General features: G+C 38.2%; 1 protein-coding gene across 8 annotated transcripts in view; it reads left to right on the forward strand.

The window, feature by feature from the left end:
• Window positions 1-17,254, forward strand: part of LOC128646483 (G protein-activated inward rectifier potassium channel 1-like) — a 128,731-nt gene that overhangs the window by 35,029 nt on the left and 76,448 nt on the right. The gene's annotated exons all lie outside the window — the stretch shown is intronic.

Raw genomic sequence — 17,254 nt, forward strand, 5'->3', positions numbered from 1 at the left:
TGAAGCATTCATTGTGTTGAGCTGTTTCAATTGCTTTTCTTTTGTTTAATTTGTTTATTGCAAACAGCTGAAAATCTGGAAATTTTGACAATAAACATGATTTGCAATGGGGTTTGACTAATTTTCATTACAACTGTATATATGCAATACCTATCTACTGTATCTATTTCTCTATCTATCTATCTATCTATCTATCTATCTATCTATCTTCTATCTATCTATCTATCTATCTATAAATAAATAAATATATATAATATATAATATGTATATATATATATATATGTATATATTTATATATATTTATATAGATTTATAGGTATAGATAGATATTTTACAAAAAACATATTTTTATTGCACATCTGATTTGAGAATTGTATGTAAAGTGCAATATATATGATGATTCATTGAGTGCATAGGCAGCCTTTTGAATGATACAAGTAATCTGCCACTTCTTGTATTATACAGCTGTTTTGCATTCTGTTTAAAAATAAGAAGAACATTTTCTTCTAGTGAAGAACACAGGAATGTGAAGTATTCCTAAAGCACCTTCAGCTTTAGCGCAGTTAATCTGGGTCATATATTTTTACAAAAAAACACACACACATATATATATATATATATATATATATATACAAAGAATATTTTCTAAGTGAAGAACATAATAAATATTCCTAACGCACCTCCAGCTTTAGCGCAGTTGATCTAGTGTAGTGTCAGATTAGTGCTCAAGCGATAATTTAACAGGCTATCTTCATCGCACCCCTTAGAAAATCTACGGGGAAAATAAGTTAGTGCGGTTGTGATATTCCTGAAATTAGCGCGCCTGAGTCTTTTGCTTGAGTGCTAATTTTATATAACAATTTTTCATACTCCTGCTAATCCAGCCGCACTCATTTTTTAATTTGAGCGCAGTTCATGCCAGTTATAATCTGGGCTTGTGTGTAAATGTTACAAAGAAGTCAGTGGATGGAAAACACTTGAATTCAATGTTTAAAAATGTCCAGGTATTTCTAACATTCTTTTGTCTTATATCCAATAGAAATCTGTATGAAAAAGACAAGAAAGAATTTGTTGTTGTCTGTAGCACGTGTTTCACAACCCTGTTAAGAATAAAATTGTAAAATTTGCCCTAATCTGTTTAGACAACTCATAGTTTAAAAAGTTTGAGAAGCACTGGTCTAAGATATAATGATATAGTCCATATATATTATGTTTAGGTCTGTATAGTGGGTGTTGTATAATAGGGGCATGGTCCCTGTCTAGCTTTTTACTTATATCTGGAATAAGGTGTCCACAACAACACCCAGACCCCTTAAAAACTAGAAAGAAAGAATTATTATTATTATTATTATTATTATTATTATATATATTTTTTGTCTTCTTTTCTGGAAATGGCCATATGTTCATGATAATGCTGCCCTGTTGTTGAAGCTATCTGCAGCCATCTTGAAAGTTTATTGTTAGAACACTGAACCACACTGTACACATTGTAAAACTGATAGTAAACATATGAAAGAATATACAATAATTGCATTTTTATATATATTTTTTGCAATTTTGTATATAATTTGTGTAGCTCGAAATCACTAGAAGTAACAACTCAAACATGCTTTTATTTTCTTTTTGATTCTCTGGTAGGAAGTAAGTTAAAAGAAGTCTGTTATGTCTCAGAAATACATCCATAATTAAATGAAAAATATTTAAATGACAGATTTTGGACTCATTGCTCATTCAATACTATGCTAATCACTTGAATTTCCAAGCGAAAGACAATGCTGCAAGGAACATGTTGCACTATATGCAGCCTCAGAAATAGACATTTTTAAATACATGAACAGATTTCATGAAGTACAGCAGGGAATAATTTCAAAGTGCTAGAAATAAATAAATAACTAAATATGTTTAAGAGATGCCTGGGGAAGTGTTATTGTACAGAATGACATGCTGGTTCTAAGGACTGTCCGCTCATATAGTATTCCCAGGGTAACTGAATGATTAAAAATCTATGCAGTAATATTATATACACAGTTCATAAAGCATAGTAGCAAAATGAAGAAATAAAAAAATAATTAGTTAATAATTTTAATAATTACAAAATAAAAACATCTGCAAATAATTATTTCTAATCTAGTTCTCATGTATACTTTTATTTATAACATCTATAATAAGATGATACAAGCCACCATCTAGACAGCATGTTAAACTGAAGGGACCATTAGTCTGCATTTTAAGATCACCAGCGTTTTTTGCAACACTATACAAATAGACCCAGTGGTAAGCTCTGGGAGTCCTGGTACGTAACAAAATACCAGGACTCACTCTCCACTCCTATAAGTCTCCTTATTCCACTCACCCCAATAAACAAATGACATTAATGCACTTTTTATTGCACATCAGATGTGAGGATTATATGTAGTGTAACATTTTTGATGATTCATTGACTGCATACGCAGCATTTTGAATGATACGGGTAATCAGATGTATTACATACTGTAGCCCACTTGAATGTCATGCTTCAACTTTTTTTAAAAAAAAAGGGAAAACTGCTTTTTGAATATTTAGGTTGGCTGTCTTAAAATTATTTTGACAGGATGAAATGTGGAAAATAAATTCTAAGCTATGTATCAGCAAGATTACAAGTTGTGCGCTATACCAAAAGCGTAAAGAATGCAAAAAAATTAGCATTATCGCACTTTCCATAGGGCTGTCATTATGAGTTACTAAAAAACCTTCTCTTGTTGTACGGTACGGTGCGTTAAGCTCCATACCGCATAAAACCCAAGGACTGACTTTACATACTTGTGCACGCTTTCCCCCATAGACTTCAATGGGGAGAAAGTGGCAGAAAAAAATTAACACCTGCGATCGCAGAATGGCGATCGCTGTAACTCAACCCTATTGATGTCTATGGGGAAAAGAAAGTTATGTTAAAACCTAACACCCTAACATAACCCCCTAGTCCGCTGCCCCTGACATCGTCGGCACTAAATAAAGTTATTATTCCCTAATCCGCCGTTCCCTGACATCACCGACACTAAATAAAATAATTAACCCCTAATCCACCGCCCCCGACATCGCCGACACTAAATAAACCTAATAACCCCTAAACCACCGGCCCCCCACATCGCCAAAACTATATAAACCTATTACCCCTAAACTGCCAGTCCCCCACATCGCCAACACTGTAATAAAGTATTAACCCCTAAACTGCCAGCCTCCCACATCACAACTAATAAACAAAACCTAATAACCCCTAAACCGCCGACCCCCCACATTGCCAACACTATATAAACCTATTAACCCCTAAGCCGCTGGTCCCTCACGTCACCAACACTATAATAAAGTATTAACCCCTAAACCGCTAGCCCCCCACATCACAACTAATAAACAAAACATATTAACTCCTAAACTGCCGGTCCCCCACATAGCATCTAATAAACTAAACCTATTAACCCCTAATACACTGGCCTCCCACAACGCAAAACACTAAATTAAACTATTAACCACTAAACCTAACACCCCCCTAACTTTAAATTAAAAGTACAATATAACTATCTTAAAATGAATAAAAACTTACCTGTGAAATAAAAAAAAACCTAAGATTGAACTATAAATTAAACTAACATAACTATTCTAATAAAATAAAATAAACTACAAATTAAAAATCCTATATTACAAATTTAAATAAACCTAACACTACGAAAAAAAATAAAAAATCTAACATTACAAAAAATTTTTTTTAAAAAAATCAGCCAATAGGATGAGAGCTACTGAAATCCTATTGGCTGTTCGGGTTTACTGTTAGGGGGATTTAGTAATTTTTTAGGTAAAAGAGCTGTTTAACTCAGGGCAATGCCCTACAAAAGGCCATTTTAAGGGCTATTGGTAGTTTATTGTTATGTTAGGGGATGTTTTTATTTTGGGGTGGCTTTTTTGTTTTTATAGGGCTATTAGATTAGGTGTAATTTTTATTATTTTGGATAAAAAAGGTTTTTTTTTGTAATGTTATTTTTTTTTTTTTCGTAGTGTTCGGTTTATTTAAATTTGTAATTTAGGATTTTTAATTTGTAGTTTATTTTATTTTATTAGAATAGTTATGTTAGTTTAATTTATAGTTTAATCTTAGTTTTTTTTTTTCCCAGGTAATTTATTTTAAGATAGTTATATTGTACTTTTAATTTAAAGTTAGGGGGTGTTAGGTTTAGGGGTTAGTAGTTTAATTTAGTGTTTTGCAATGTGGGGTGCTGGCAGATTAGGGGTTAATAGGTTTAGTTTATTAGTTGCGATGTGGGGGGCTGGCGGTTTAGGAGTAAACTTAATACTTTATGATAGTGTTGGCGATGTGGGGGTGCAGCGGTTTAGGGGTTAATAGGTTTAGGCCTAGATTTGGAGTTCGGCGGTAAAAGGGCTGTTAACGCTCCGCGGGCTTTTTTCTGGCCGCACCATAAAATTAACTCTGGTATCGAGAGTTTAAACAAATGCTGCGTTAGGCTCCAAAAAAGGAGCGTAGAGCATTTTTACCGCAAATGCAACTCTCGATACCAGAGTTGCTTACGGACGCGGCCGGCCTCAAAAACGTGCTCGTGCACGATATCCCCATAGGAAACAATGGGGCTGTTTGAGCTGAAAAAAAACCTAACACCTGCAAAAAAGCCGCGTTCAGCTCCTAACGCAGCCCCATTGTTTCCTATGGGGAAACACTTCCTACGTCTGCACCTAACACCCTAACATGTACCCCGAGTCTAAACACCCCTAACCTTACACTTATTAACCCCTAATCTGCCGCCTCCGCTATCGCTGACACCTGCATATTATTATTAACCGCTAATCTGCCGCTCTGTACACCGCCGCAACCTACGTTATCCCTATGTACCCCTAATCTGCTGCCCTAACATCGCCGACCCCTATATTATATTTATTAACCCCTAATCTGCCCCCCTCAACGTCGCCGACACCTGCCTACACTTATTAACTCCTAATCTGCCGAGCGGACCTGAGCGCTACTATAATAAAGTTATTAACCCCTAACCCGCCTCACTAACCCTATCATAAATAGTATTAACCCCTAATCTGCCCTCCCTAACATCGCCGACACATACCTTCAATTATTAACCCCTAATCTGCCGACTGGAGCTCACCGCTACTATAATAAATGTATTAACCCCTAAAGCTAAGTCTAACCCTAATACTAACACCCCCCTAAGTTAAATATAATTTACATCTAACGAAATAAATTAACTCTTATTAAATAACTTATTCCTATTTAAAGCTAAATACTTACCTGTAAAATAAATCCTAATATAGCTACAATATAAATTATAATTATATTATAGCTATTTTAGGATTAATATTTATTTTACAGGCAACTTTTTAATTATTTTAACCAGGTACAATAGCTATTAAATAGTTAAGAACTATTTAATAGTTACCTAGTTAAAATAATAACAAATTTACCTGTAAAATAAATCCTAACCTAAGATATAATTAAACCTAACACTACCCTATCAATAAATTAATTAAATAAACTACCTACAATTACCTACAATTAACCTAACACTACACTATCAATAAATTAATTAAACACAATTGCTACAAATAAATACAATTAAATAAACTAACTAAAGTACAAAAAATAAAAAAGAACTAAGTTACAAAAAATAATAAAATATTTACAAACATAAGAAAAATATTACAACAATTTTAAACTAATTACACCTACTCTAAGCCCCCTAATAAAATAACAAAGCCCCCCAAAATAAAAAAAATCCCTACCCTATTCTAAATTAAAAAAGTTACAAGCTCTTTTACCTTACCAGCCCTGAACAGGGCCCTTTGCGGGGCATGCCCCAAGAATTTCAGCTCTTTTGCCTGTAAAAGAATAAATACAATACCCCCCCCCCAACATTACAACCCACCACCCACATACCCCTAATCTAACCCAAACCCCCCCTTAAAGAAACCTAACACTAAGCCCCTGAAGATCTTCCTACCTTGTCTTCACCATACCAGGTTCACCGATCCGTCCTGGCTCCAACATCTTCATCCAACCCAAGCGGGGGTTGGCGATCCATCATCCGGTGCTGAAGAGGTCCAGAAGAGGCTCCAAAGTCTTCCTCCTATCCGGCAATAAAAGGACATCCGGACCGGCAAACATCTTCTCCAAGCGGCATCTTCAATCTTCTTCCATCCGGTGCGGAGCGGGTCCATCTTGAAGCAGGCGACGCGGATCCATCCGCTTCTTCCGTTGTCTCCCGACGAATGACGGTTCCTTTAAGGGACGTCATCCAAGATGGCGTCCCTCGAATTCCGATTGGCTGATAGGATTCTATCAGCCAATCGGAATTAAGGTAGGAATTTTCTGATTGGCTGATGGAATCAGCCAATCAGAATCAAGTTCAATCCGATTGGCTGATCCAATCAGCCAATCAGATTGAGCTCCGCATTCTATTGGCTGTTCCGATCAGCCAATAGAATGCGAGCTCAATCTGATTGGCTGATTGGATCAGCCAATCGGATTGAACTTGATTCTGATTGGCTGATTCCATCAGCCAATCAGAAAATTCCTACCTTAATTCCGATTGGCTGATAGAATCCTATCAGCCAATCGGAATTCGAGGGGACGCCATCTTGGATGACGTCCCTTAAAGGAACCGTCATTCGTCGGGAGACAACGGAAGAAGAGGATGGATCCGCGTCGCCTGCTTCAAGATGGACCCGCTCCGCACCGGATGGAAGAAGATTGAAGATGCCGCTTGGAGAAGATGTTTGCCGGTCCGGATGTCCTCTTCTTGCCGGATAGGAGGAAGACTTTGGAGCCTCTTCTGGACCTCTTCAGCACCGGATGATGGATCGCCAACCCCCGCTTGGGTTGGATGAAGATGTTGGAGCCAGGACGGATCGGTGAACCTGGTATGGTGAAGACAAGGTAGGAAGATCTTCAGGGGCTTAGTGTTAGGTTTCTTTAAGGGGGGTTTGGGTTAGATTAGGGGTATGTGGGTGGTGGGTTGTAATGTTGGGGGGGGGTATTGTATTTATTCTTTTACAGGCAAAAGAGCTGAAATTCTTGGGGCATGCCCCGCAAAGGGCCCTGTTCAGGGCTGGTAAGGTAAAAGAGCTTGTAACTTTTTTAATTTAGAATAGGGTAGGGAATTTTTTATTTTGGGGGTCTTTGTTATTTTATTAGGGGGCTTAGAGTAGGTGTAATTAGTTTTAAAATTGTTGTAATATTTTTCTTATGTTTGTAAATATTTTATTATTTTTTGTAACTTAGTTCTTTTTTATTTTTTGTACTTTAGTTAGTTTATTTAATTGTATTTATTTGTAGCAATTGTGTTTAATTAATTTATTGATAGTGTAGTGTTAGGTTAATTGTAGGTAATTGTAGGTAGTTTATTTAATTAATTTATTGATAGGGTAGTGTTAGGTTTAATTATATCTTAGGTTAGGATTTATTTTACAGGTAAATTTGTTATTATTTTAACTAGGTAACTATTTAATAGCTATTGTACCTGGTTAAAATAATTAAAAAGTTGCCTGTAAAATAAATATTAATCCTAAAATAGCTATAATATAATTATAATTTATATTGTAGCTATATTAGGATTTATTTTACAGGTAAGTATTTAGCTTTAAATAGGAATAAGTTATTTAATAAGAGTTAATTTATTTCGTTAGATGTAAATTATATTTAACTTAGGGGGGTGTTAGTATTAGGGTTAGACTTAGCTTTAGGGGTTAATACATTTATTAGAATAGCGGTGAGGTCCGCTCGGCAGATTAGGGGTTAATAATTGAAGGTAGGTGTCGGCGATGTTAGGGAGGGCAGATTAGGGGTTAATACTATTTATGATAGGGTTAATGAGGCGGGTTAGGGGTTAATAACTTTATTATAGTAGCGCTCAGGTCCGCTCGGCAGATTAGGGGTTAATAAGTGTAGGCAGGTGTCGGCGACGTTGAGGGGGGCAGATTAGGGGTTAATAAATATAATATAGGGGTCGGCGGTGTTAGGGGTAGCAGATTAGGGGTACATAGGGATAACGTAGGTGGCGGCGCTTTGCGGTCGGAAGATTAGGGGTTAATTATTTTAAGTAGCTGGCGGCGACGTTGTGGGGGGGCAGGTTAGGGGTTAATAAATGTAATACAGGGGTCGGCGGGGTTAGGGGCAGCAGATTAGGGGTACATAAGTATAACGTAGGTGGCGGTCGGCAGATTAGGGGTTAAAAATTTTAATCGAGTGGCGGCGATGTGGGGGGGACCTCGGTTTAGGGGTACATAGGTAGTTTATGGGTGTTAGTGTACTTTAGGGTACAGTAGTTAAGAGCTTTATAAACCGGCGTTAGCCAGAAAGCTCTTAACTCCTGCTATTTTCAGGCGGCTGGAATTTTGTCGTTAGAGCTCTAACGCTCACTTCAGAAACGACTCTAAATACCAGCGTTAGAAAGATCCCATTGAAAAGATAGGATACGCAAATGGCGTAGGGGGATCTGCGGTATGGAAAAGTCGCGGCTGAAAAGTGAGCGTTAGACCCTTTAATCACTGACTCCAAATACCAGCGGGCGGCCAAAACCAGCGTTAGGAGCCTCTAACGCTGGTTTTGACGGCTACCGCCGAACTCCAAATCTAGGCCTTAGTTTATTAGTTGCAATGTGAGGGGATGGCGGTTTAGGGGTTAATAGGTTTAGTTTATTAGTTGTGATGTGGGGGCTGGCGGTTTAGGGGTTAATAGGTGTTGGTGATGTGGGGGGGTGGTGGTTTAGGGGTTAATAGGTTTAATATAGTATTTGCGATGCAGGAGGGTTGCAATTTAGGGGTTAATAGGTAGTTTATGGGTGTTAATGTACTTTGTAACATTTTAGTTATGAATTTTGTGAAACATTTTTGTTTTGCAAAATCCATAACTACTGGTCTCAGATCGCGGAATGGATCGCGGTGGTATAAACTATAACGCTAGAGTTATAGCCTGCCTGAACAACTAATACGGCGCAATGGAAAATTCTGCACTCAAACGTAATTTTTTGAGTGTGGAATGGATTGTTGCATTACAGGCTAAGATGCTTGCGGTATAGCTATACCGCTGCGACTTGTAATATGAGAGACCTGCCATTCCATGCGCAATGGCCAATTTTTCAGCAGTATAGCCGTACCGCACCATAACGCAAAACCTGTAATCTAGCTGTTAGTTATTTACCGTATGTTTCGGGAATTAAACATAAATCAGCTCGTAAAACCCAAACTTTTATATCATTGGTGTATTAAGTTGCTCATAGCTAATGTCACTTGATGAAATTAAAATTTCTTGACTGGAAAAGGCTAATTTACATATATTCACTAATTGTATTAATGACTTTACCAGCACTACCATAATACAATGTTTTCTTTCACATTTTACACACTATGGGCTAGAATATAAGTAAAGCACAAATTAGCGCTTCCGTTTGTGCGTTAACTCCGCTAGAAGTAAGCTTTTTGTGTTTGTCGGGTAGCTCGCATATTACAAGTAGAAATTAAAAGTTTGCGCATGAGAGATAAACTGACGCATGCAAAAAGCTGAAGTTTGAATATCGCGAACGCATTAACATATTCCCCCATAGACTTCAATTGTGCGCAAATAGTGGAAAAAGTACTGCGTTTACTCAAGTGCGCTAACCCAACATAAAATATGAATATTTCACATTCCATCATTCTTCTCATAGCAGAATATGTTCTATTTATTCTTAAAGGGACAGTCTACTCCATTTTTTTATTGTTTAAAAAGATAGATAATCCCTTTATTACCATTCCCCAGTTTTGCACAGCCAGCATGGTTGTTTTGATATACCTTTTTACGTCTGTGATTACCTTGTATCTAAGCCTCTTCTGACAGCCCCCTTATCACATAGCTATTTATTTATTATCTATTGACTTGCATTTTAGCCAGTTAGTGCTGTCTCCTGCACAACTCCATAGGAGTGAGCACAATGTTATCTATATGGCACACATTAAATAGCAGTCTCTTGTTGTGAAAAGCTAATTAAAAAGCATTTGATAAGAGGCTGTCTTTAGTGGCTTAGAAACAGGCAGACATTTAGAGGTTTAAATGTTATAAAATATATTAATATAACAATGTTGGTTGTACAAAGTTGGGAAATGGGAAGTAAAGGTGTTATCTATATTTTTAACCAGTAATAAGTTTGGTGTAGATTCCCCCTTTAAATGCTTATTTCTATATATATCTGGGCGTCGATCTGATATAAATCGGCGCCCGCAAAAGCAGGCAACGCCAAATTTTGCGCGGGTTTGGTATCCTATATACGGCATAACTTAGAAGTTACGCACGTATATTTCTGCCTTCGCCCATCGTTTTTTTGGCCCATAAACTGACATACAAAACACGCGCAGTTTGGTATCCAATATACAGCGTAAGGACTTACGCACGCAGATTTCAGAAAATCTACTCTATTCTCATCTCGCCACAAATTGCAGCCGCAGGAGCTCTTGCACTGACTACAAAAACAACATAACTCCCTGGAAGCCTTAACAAACACATACATTTAAGCAACATCTCAAGGTTAAAGGGACAGTATACTATGATATTTCTTTTTTAAGGTTTATTTGTGTATTTGAAATAGTCAAATGGATTGAGCTTGTAGGTACTTTATCACATTGGGGACATATACTTGCTTATTTACTGTAAATTGGATTACCTAGCCAAATCCCAGAGACATATCACTGCCTTGATAGCGTACATTAACGTAAGCCTTATTCCCTTGACAAATAAGAGTATTGCCCTCACGGCACACAAATATTCTAACTGCCAGGCATTCCGCCGTGCTGCCAGCGGCCGAGGTAGCATGGCGTGCTGAGCGTTATTGCTGTAGAGGCAAATGAGGTCTAAGTAGCATAAAGTATGGGCTTGGGTTTATCTGACGGGTCAAACCATGTACACTGAATTCATAAAATGTCAGTAGTAGTGTTACAGATCTACTATACTATGAGTTCATATACTTTGAGGTACAGCCAACGATAATAAGTGAGTTATCTTCTTAAATATTCATTCCAAGCCTAAACAATAATAGCTCCTTGAATTTCAAAAAGTTTTTAAGACCCCTATCTACTTAATCTAAGGCTACCCTATACAACACTCAAAGGTTTGTAGTAAGAAATATGGAAAATGGGTAAGAAAGAAAACTGGTAACTCCAATATATCACGCAGACACTCCTCAGATCATAGTCCTGCCTCTTGCAATAGATATAGGCTCCTCATTGTGTACATGAATGTGTGACATTAAAGGATGTTATATCTCAAATACATATAATACTGGTGTGTGGGATGTTACTCACCAGCATGCTGTGCTGATGTTGCAGCCCCTGAGTCACGAGCCCCTGGAAGTCCACGGACTGCTGTGACGCTCAGGGACCTGCGAATTATCTCCTGCCACTCATTATATTCCGCCTCCTGGGGTGGACCACCGCCTGTTCCCCTCTGGTGCATGGCTTCTTGGCCCATTTTCTTCTTCACCCGCCTCTTGCAGTCATTCCACCTTTTCTTGAGCCCATCCACATTCCTCTTCTGCTGGGCCACGCTGTTGACTGCCTCCTCGACCCTCAGCCATGCATCTTTACGCCTTCGGGCAACTCCTTTGCCCTTCTCTTGGCCAAACAGGGCAGTGTGGTTCTCCATGACAGCCTGGACTAGCGCGAGGTTTTCGGCAAAAGAGAAGTTGGGGCACCTCATGCGCTCCTCGTCCTGGGCCACCTGGCTCCCTCCCTGGGATGTCCCTGGTGTGGGTTCCTCCCTATCCTCTCCCTCCTCCCCCCTTCTATCCCCATGTGCACCCTCTATCCCTCTTCTGAGTGTGCCTGGCCTTGGGGCAACCCCACTCCCATCCTCCCTTCTAACTCTCCCTCTCCCCACTCCACTCACTCCCTGGCCCTGCTGCTCCTCCTGTCTCAGGGGACCCTGCTGCTCCTCCTGTCCATAATCCTCTCCCTGCAACTCCCCTTCCCTCCTCCCCCCGCCCTAGCTCTCCCTGTCATCCTCAAACTACACACACTCACACTCACTCACACTTCAATCACACACAATCACAACCAAACACTCAGCCTATCACACTGTAAAAGATAAATAAAATGTGTGAGGTGTTAGAAAAAAAAGTGTTGTGTATTTTGTATATGTGTGTATGCAAAATGTGTGCAATATGTAAAAAAAAAGTGTTAGTAAATGTACAGGCTTAACAATTCAAAAATCCGACCTAACTAACTGAATGAAATGCTCCTCTCTCACTGCTCTTACCACTAATCTCTACTCACTGTAGTGTGCTGTAGCTCCAAGAACCAATCAAACACACTAAAGAAAATGGCTGCTGCGCATGGGTTTATGTATGAATTTTGAATGGTGTAATTACGTGTCGCATCTTTTAGAACTGGCCATTGTTTTTTACGATTCGTAGCCTAATTTGCATCAAACTACACTTTATTGAGACTTTACATGAACAAAATACTGGCGTAAGTACTTGCGACGACTAAAAAGTGTATTTGCGCACATTTTAGTTGATCGACGATTTTTCCTACTTACGCCAGTTTTGCATCTGACGAATAGTATAGTATATTGGATAGCTCTAGTTGCGAGCTGAAATTACGGGCGGCACGGGTTCCCTCGCTTGCGCCAAAAACTACGATGGATATCGGATCGTGCCCTTAATAGTTTTTTGGTAATATATATACACACAGAGAGAAATGCACTCACAGGAACGAACAACCAGCTCAATACCATTGTTAGCCTGTTCTATGGCGATTTACCACCTGGGTGCAACTTCTTTTAGCCCAGCAATGCTTTTCACAGAGTAGAACTTTCCTGTAGTATATCAGTCTGATCCCGCCTATTACGGTCAGTCCAGCACCGAAATACCAGGCAATTCCTCTCTGAACAAGGAACAAAGCAACCCCAGACGATCGTTTCGGCCTTCATTGGGCCTCGTCAGTGAGGTGTAGCAGTATTCCTCTAAGCACACTGAGCAAGGAGTCCACGTCTGGTTTCCCCTTTTTTCCCATAGGGAGACTAAATACACACAGAGAGAAATGCACTCACAGGAACGAACAACCAGCTCAATACCATTGTTAGCCTGTTCTATGGCGATTTACCACCTGGGTGCAACTTCTTTTAGCCCAGCAATGCTTTTCACAGAGTAGAACTTTCCTGTAGTATATCAGTCTGATCCCGCCGATCGTCTGGGGTTGCTGTGTTCCTTGTTCAGAGAGGAATTGCCTGGTATTTCGGCGCTGGACTGACCGTAATAGGCGGGATCAGACTGATATACTACAGGAAATTTCTTCTCTGTGAAAAGCATTACTGGGCTAAAAAGCTGCACCCAGGTGGTAAATCGCCATAGAACAGGCTAACAATGGTATTGAGCCACTTGTTCGTTCCTGTGAGTGCACTTCTTTCTGTATGTATTTAGTCTCCCTATGGGAAAAAGGGGCAACCAGACGTGGACTCCTTGCTCAGTGTGCTTAGAGGAATATAGCTACACCTCACTGACGAGGCCCAATGAAGGCCGAAACGATCGTCTGGGATTGCCTGGTATTTCGGCGCTGGACTGACCGTAATAGGTGGGATCAGACTGATATACTACAGGAAATTTCTTCTCTGTGAAAAGCATTACTGGGCTAAAAAGCTGCACCCAGGTGGTAAATCTCCATAGAACAGGCTAACAATGGTATTGAGCCAGTTGTTCGTTCCTGTGAGTGCACTTCTTTCTGTATGTATTTAGTCTCCCTATGGGAAAAAGGGGCAACCAGACGTGGACTCCTTGCTCAGTGTGCTTAGAGGAATATAGCTACACCTCACTGACGAGGCCCAATGAAGGCCGAAACGATCATCTGGGGTTGCTGTGTTCCTTGTTCAGAGAGGAATTGCCTGGTATTTCGGCGCTGGACTGACCGTAATAGGCGGGATCAGACTGATATACTACAGGAAATTTCTTCTCTGTGAAAAGCATTACTGGGCTAAAAAGCTGCATCCAGGTGGTAAATCGCCATAGAACAGGCTAACAATGGTATTGAGCCAGTTGTTCGTTCCTGTGAGTGCACTTCTTTCTGTATGTAATTAGTCTCCCTATGGGAAAAAGGGGCAACCAGACGTGGACTCCTTGCTCAGTGTGCTTAGAGGAATATAGCTACACCTCACTGACGAGGCCCAATGAAGGCCGAAACGATCGTCTGGGGTTGCTGTGTTCCATGTTCAGAGAGGAATTGCCTGGTATTTCGGCGCTGGACTGACCGTAATAGGCGGGATCAGACTGATATACTACAGGAAATTTCTTCTCTGTGAAAAGCATTACTGGGCTAAAAAGCTGCACCCAGGTGGTAAATCGCCATAGAACAGGCTAACAATGGTATTGAGCCAGTTGTTCGTTCCTGTGAGTGCACTTCTTTCTGTATGTATATATATATATATATATATATATTTATATTTATATATACATATAATATATATATATATATATATATATATAATTATATATAGTTATAGATATATACAGATATAGTAACATAGTAGATGAAGTTGAAAAAAGACAGAAGTCCATCGAGTTCAATTTTATACAAATCTTAATTTATCTATAATAAAAGCTCCAGCTGATCTTCAAAAAAGGTACCCCATTTAACACCAACAATCATATCCCTGAATTTTTGTTTCTATTCAGAAATATATCTAAACCATTTTAATGTATCTAAGTTATTGGCATTTACTACCTCCTTAGGTAATGAGTTCCACAATTTAATTGCTCTTACAGGGAAAAAAACATTTACGTCATTGGAGAATAAAGAGACAGTCTAGTAAAAATTAATTTCATGATTCAGATGGAGCATTCCATTTTAAACAACTTTTCAATTTACTTTTATCATCAAATTAGCTTTGTTCTCTTGGTATTTTTTGTTGAAAAAATAAGCCTAGGTAGGTTCATATGCTAATTTTTAAGCCCTTGAATGCTGTCTCTTATCTCAGTGCATTTTGTCAGTTTTTCACAGCTAGACAGCGCTAGTTCATGTGTGCCATATAGACAACATGTTGCTCACTCCTGTGGAGTTATTTATGAATCAGCACTGTTTAAAATGCAAGTCTGTAAGAACTAAAATTAAGAGGCAGTCTCCAGAGGCTTAGCTACAAGGTAATCACAGAGGTAAAACATATATTAATATAATCATGTTGGTTATGCAAAACTGGGGAACAGGTAATAAATGGATTATCTATCTTTTTAAACAATAACAATTCTAGAGTAGACTGTCCCTTTAAATCTTCTTTTCTTCCAACATTAAATTGTGACCTATTGTCAAAAGTCGGCAATGTCTTTTTTAGAGATTAGTCCCCAGAACAGCACTCAATACTCAAGGTGAGGTCTTACCAGGGATTTATATAATAAAAGAATCATGATTTTCTCCCTTGCACCAATGCCTCTTTTGCATTTACTTGCCCTTTCTTCTAATTTTTGTAATCCGCCTAAAACAATTTAATCCTGCACTGGCCTAATGACCTTACACAATTTTGTATAATCTTCAAAAATAGAGATGTAGCTAGTTAATACTTGCTCCAAGTCATTAATAAGAATATTAAAAAGAACAGGGCCCAGTACTGATCCCTGGGGACTCCATTGATTCCTTTGTTCCAATCTGAGTATGATCCGTTTACAACAACTTATTGCTCCCTATCTTTTATCCAGTTATTTATCCATTTTCAGATTTTCCCAGTCCCTTAAATTTGTACATTAATCTCTCATGTTGCACTGTATCAAGTGCCAAGTATATCACATCAACTGATACCCCTTTATTTATATTTGTACTTACTTTCTCGTAGAATCTAATTAGATTAGTTTGACATGATCTATTTATCATAAAACCCTGCTGATTTGAACTCATAATTTTGTTCACACAAATATACTCATCAATATAATCCCTTATAATCCCTTCAAGCATCTTCCCCACTATCAATGTCAGACTAACTGGTCTATACCTTCCTGGATCAGCCCTGTTTCCCTTTTTAAAAAGTGGCACCACCTCAGCTTTACGCAAGTCTTGGGGTACTATGCCTGAGGATAATGAGTCTTGAAAAATTAAGAGTAGAGGTTTGGCTATAACAGTGTTAAGTTCTCGTAAAACCGTTGGTTGTATTCCATCTGGGCCTGGAGTTTTATTTACCTTAATATTATCCATTTTATTCCTTATATCCTCTAGAGATAACCCAGTTAATATTATGAGCTTGTATATAGGAATATATTAGAATGTCGCTTTAAAATACTTAGAACCTATTTCACTATGTGGAGAACATTGGCATGTAAAATATTTTCAGTACATTGTCAGTATATTTATGAAAATCTTAGTAGTGCTATCCAAATAATATATATAAGTTTATGGCAGGGTTATAAACACAATACAAAGAAATAGAAACCCTTATCAACCATGCACCTACTAGACCATACAATTAATATAAATATCTGAATTCTTTTATTTAGTTAATATCCATAAACATATTGAACTATATTTGCAATAAAAGGAAACTAAATAAAAGTTTATATGCGTTAGAACCAACTCTTAAGATATGCTATTCTTCTTACAAAACCCAGAACAATATACCTTCACAATTCAGCCTTATTTATTTAACACAATGGGACTAAAAACCTTTAACATCCAAGCAATACAATTCTAAACAGTGTTTATAAAACAATAGGATAAAATATATATTCTGCTATTTAACTGCAATTTATCCTAATACAAAATTAACCGACAATATCAGAACTTGTATAGATGAGTTACTTAGCCAATTCAGACACAGATTTGAACAAAACCTAGGCTTATAACTACCAATTTAAAATACAATATACTTCACCAATTTTGAACCAATTCGTAGCGGTCTTTAGGTCATCTCATTTGAAAGAAGGTTTTGCACAAATCAAGGATAAGTTTTAAGCTCCTTGCTGAAGTGAACTTTTTTTTTTCAGGTATATCGCAGCCAAAATCAGATCACTAATTTTCAACAAGTTACAGACAACTCTCCCTTGTGCATTCAACACTCCCATTATATAATCATTGATGACATCATGTGGGTGGCACTACGGGAGCTGACCTTCCCATTGGTTATCTGGGAAGTCTAAATCGGATTGGCCCTTGGAAATTTCATTTTTAACAGCCAGAAAGAACCTTCTGGCTGTAGTTCTCGCAACATAACACCAGGTGGCAGCATACAGTACAACATAGCAATACAATACAGCATTTCTGACATTTT

Source organism: Bombina bombina, chromosome 1, assembly GCF_027579735.1.
Source record: "Bombina bombina isolate aBomBom1 chromosome 1, aBomBom1.pri, whole genome shotgun sequence".
NCBI lineage: Eukaryota > Metazoa > Chordata > Amphibia > Anura > Bombinatoridae > Bombina > Bombina bombina.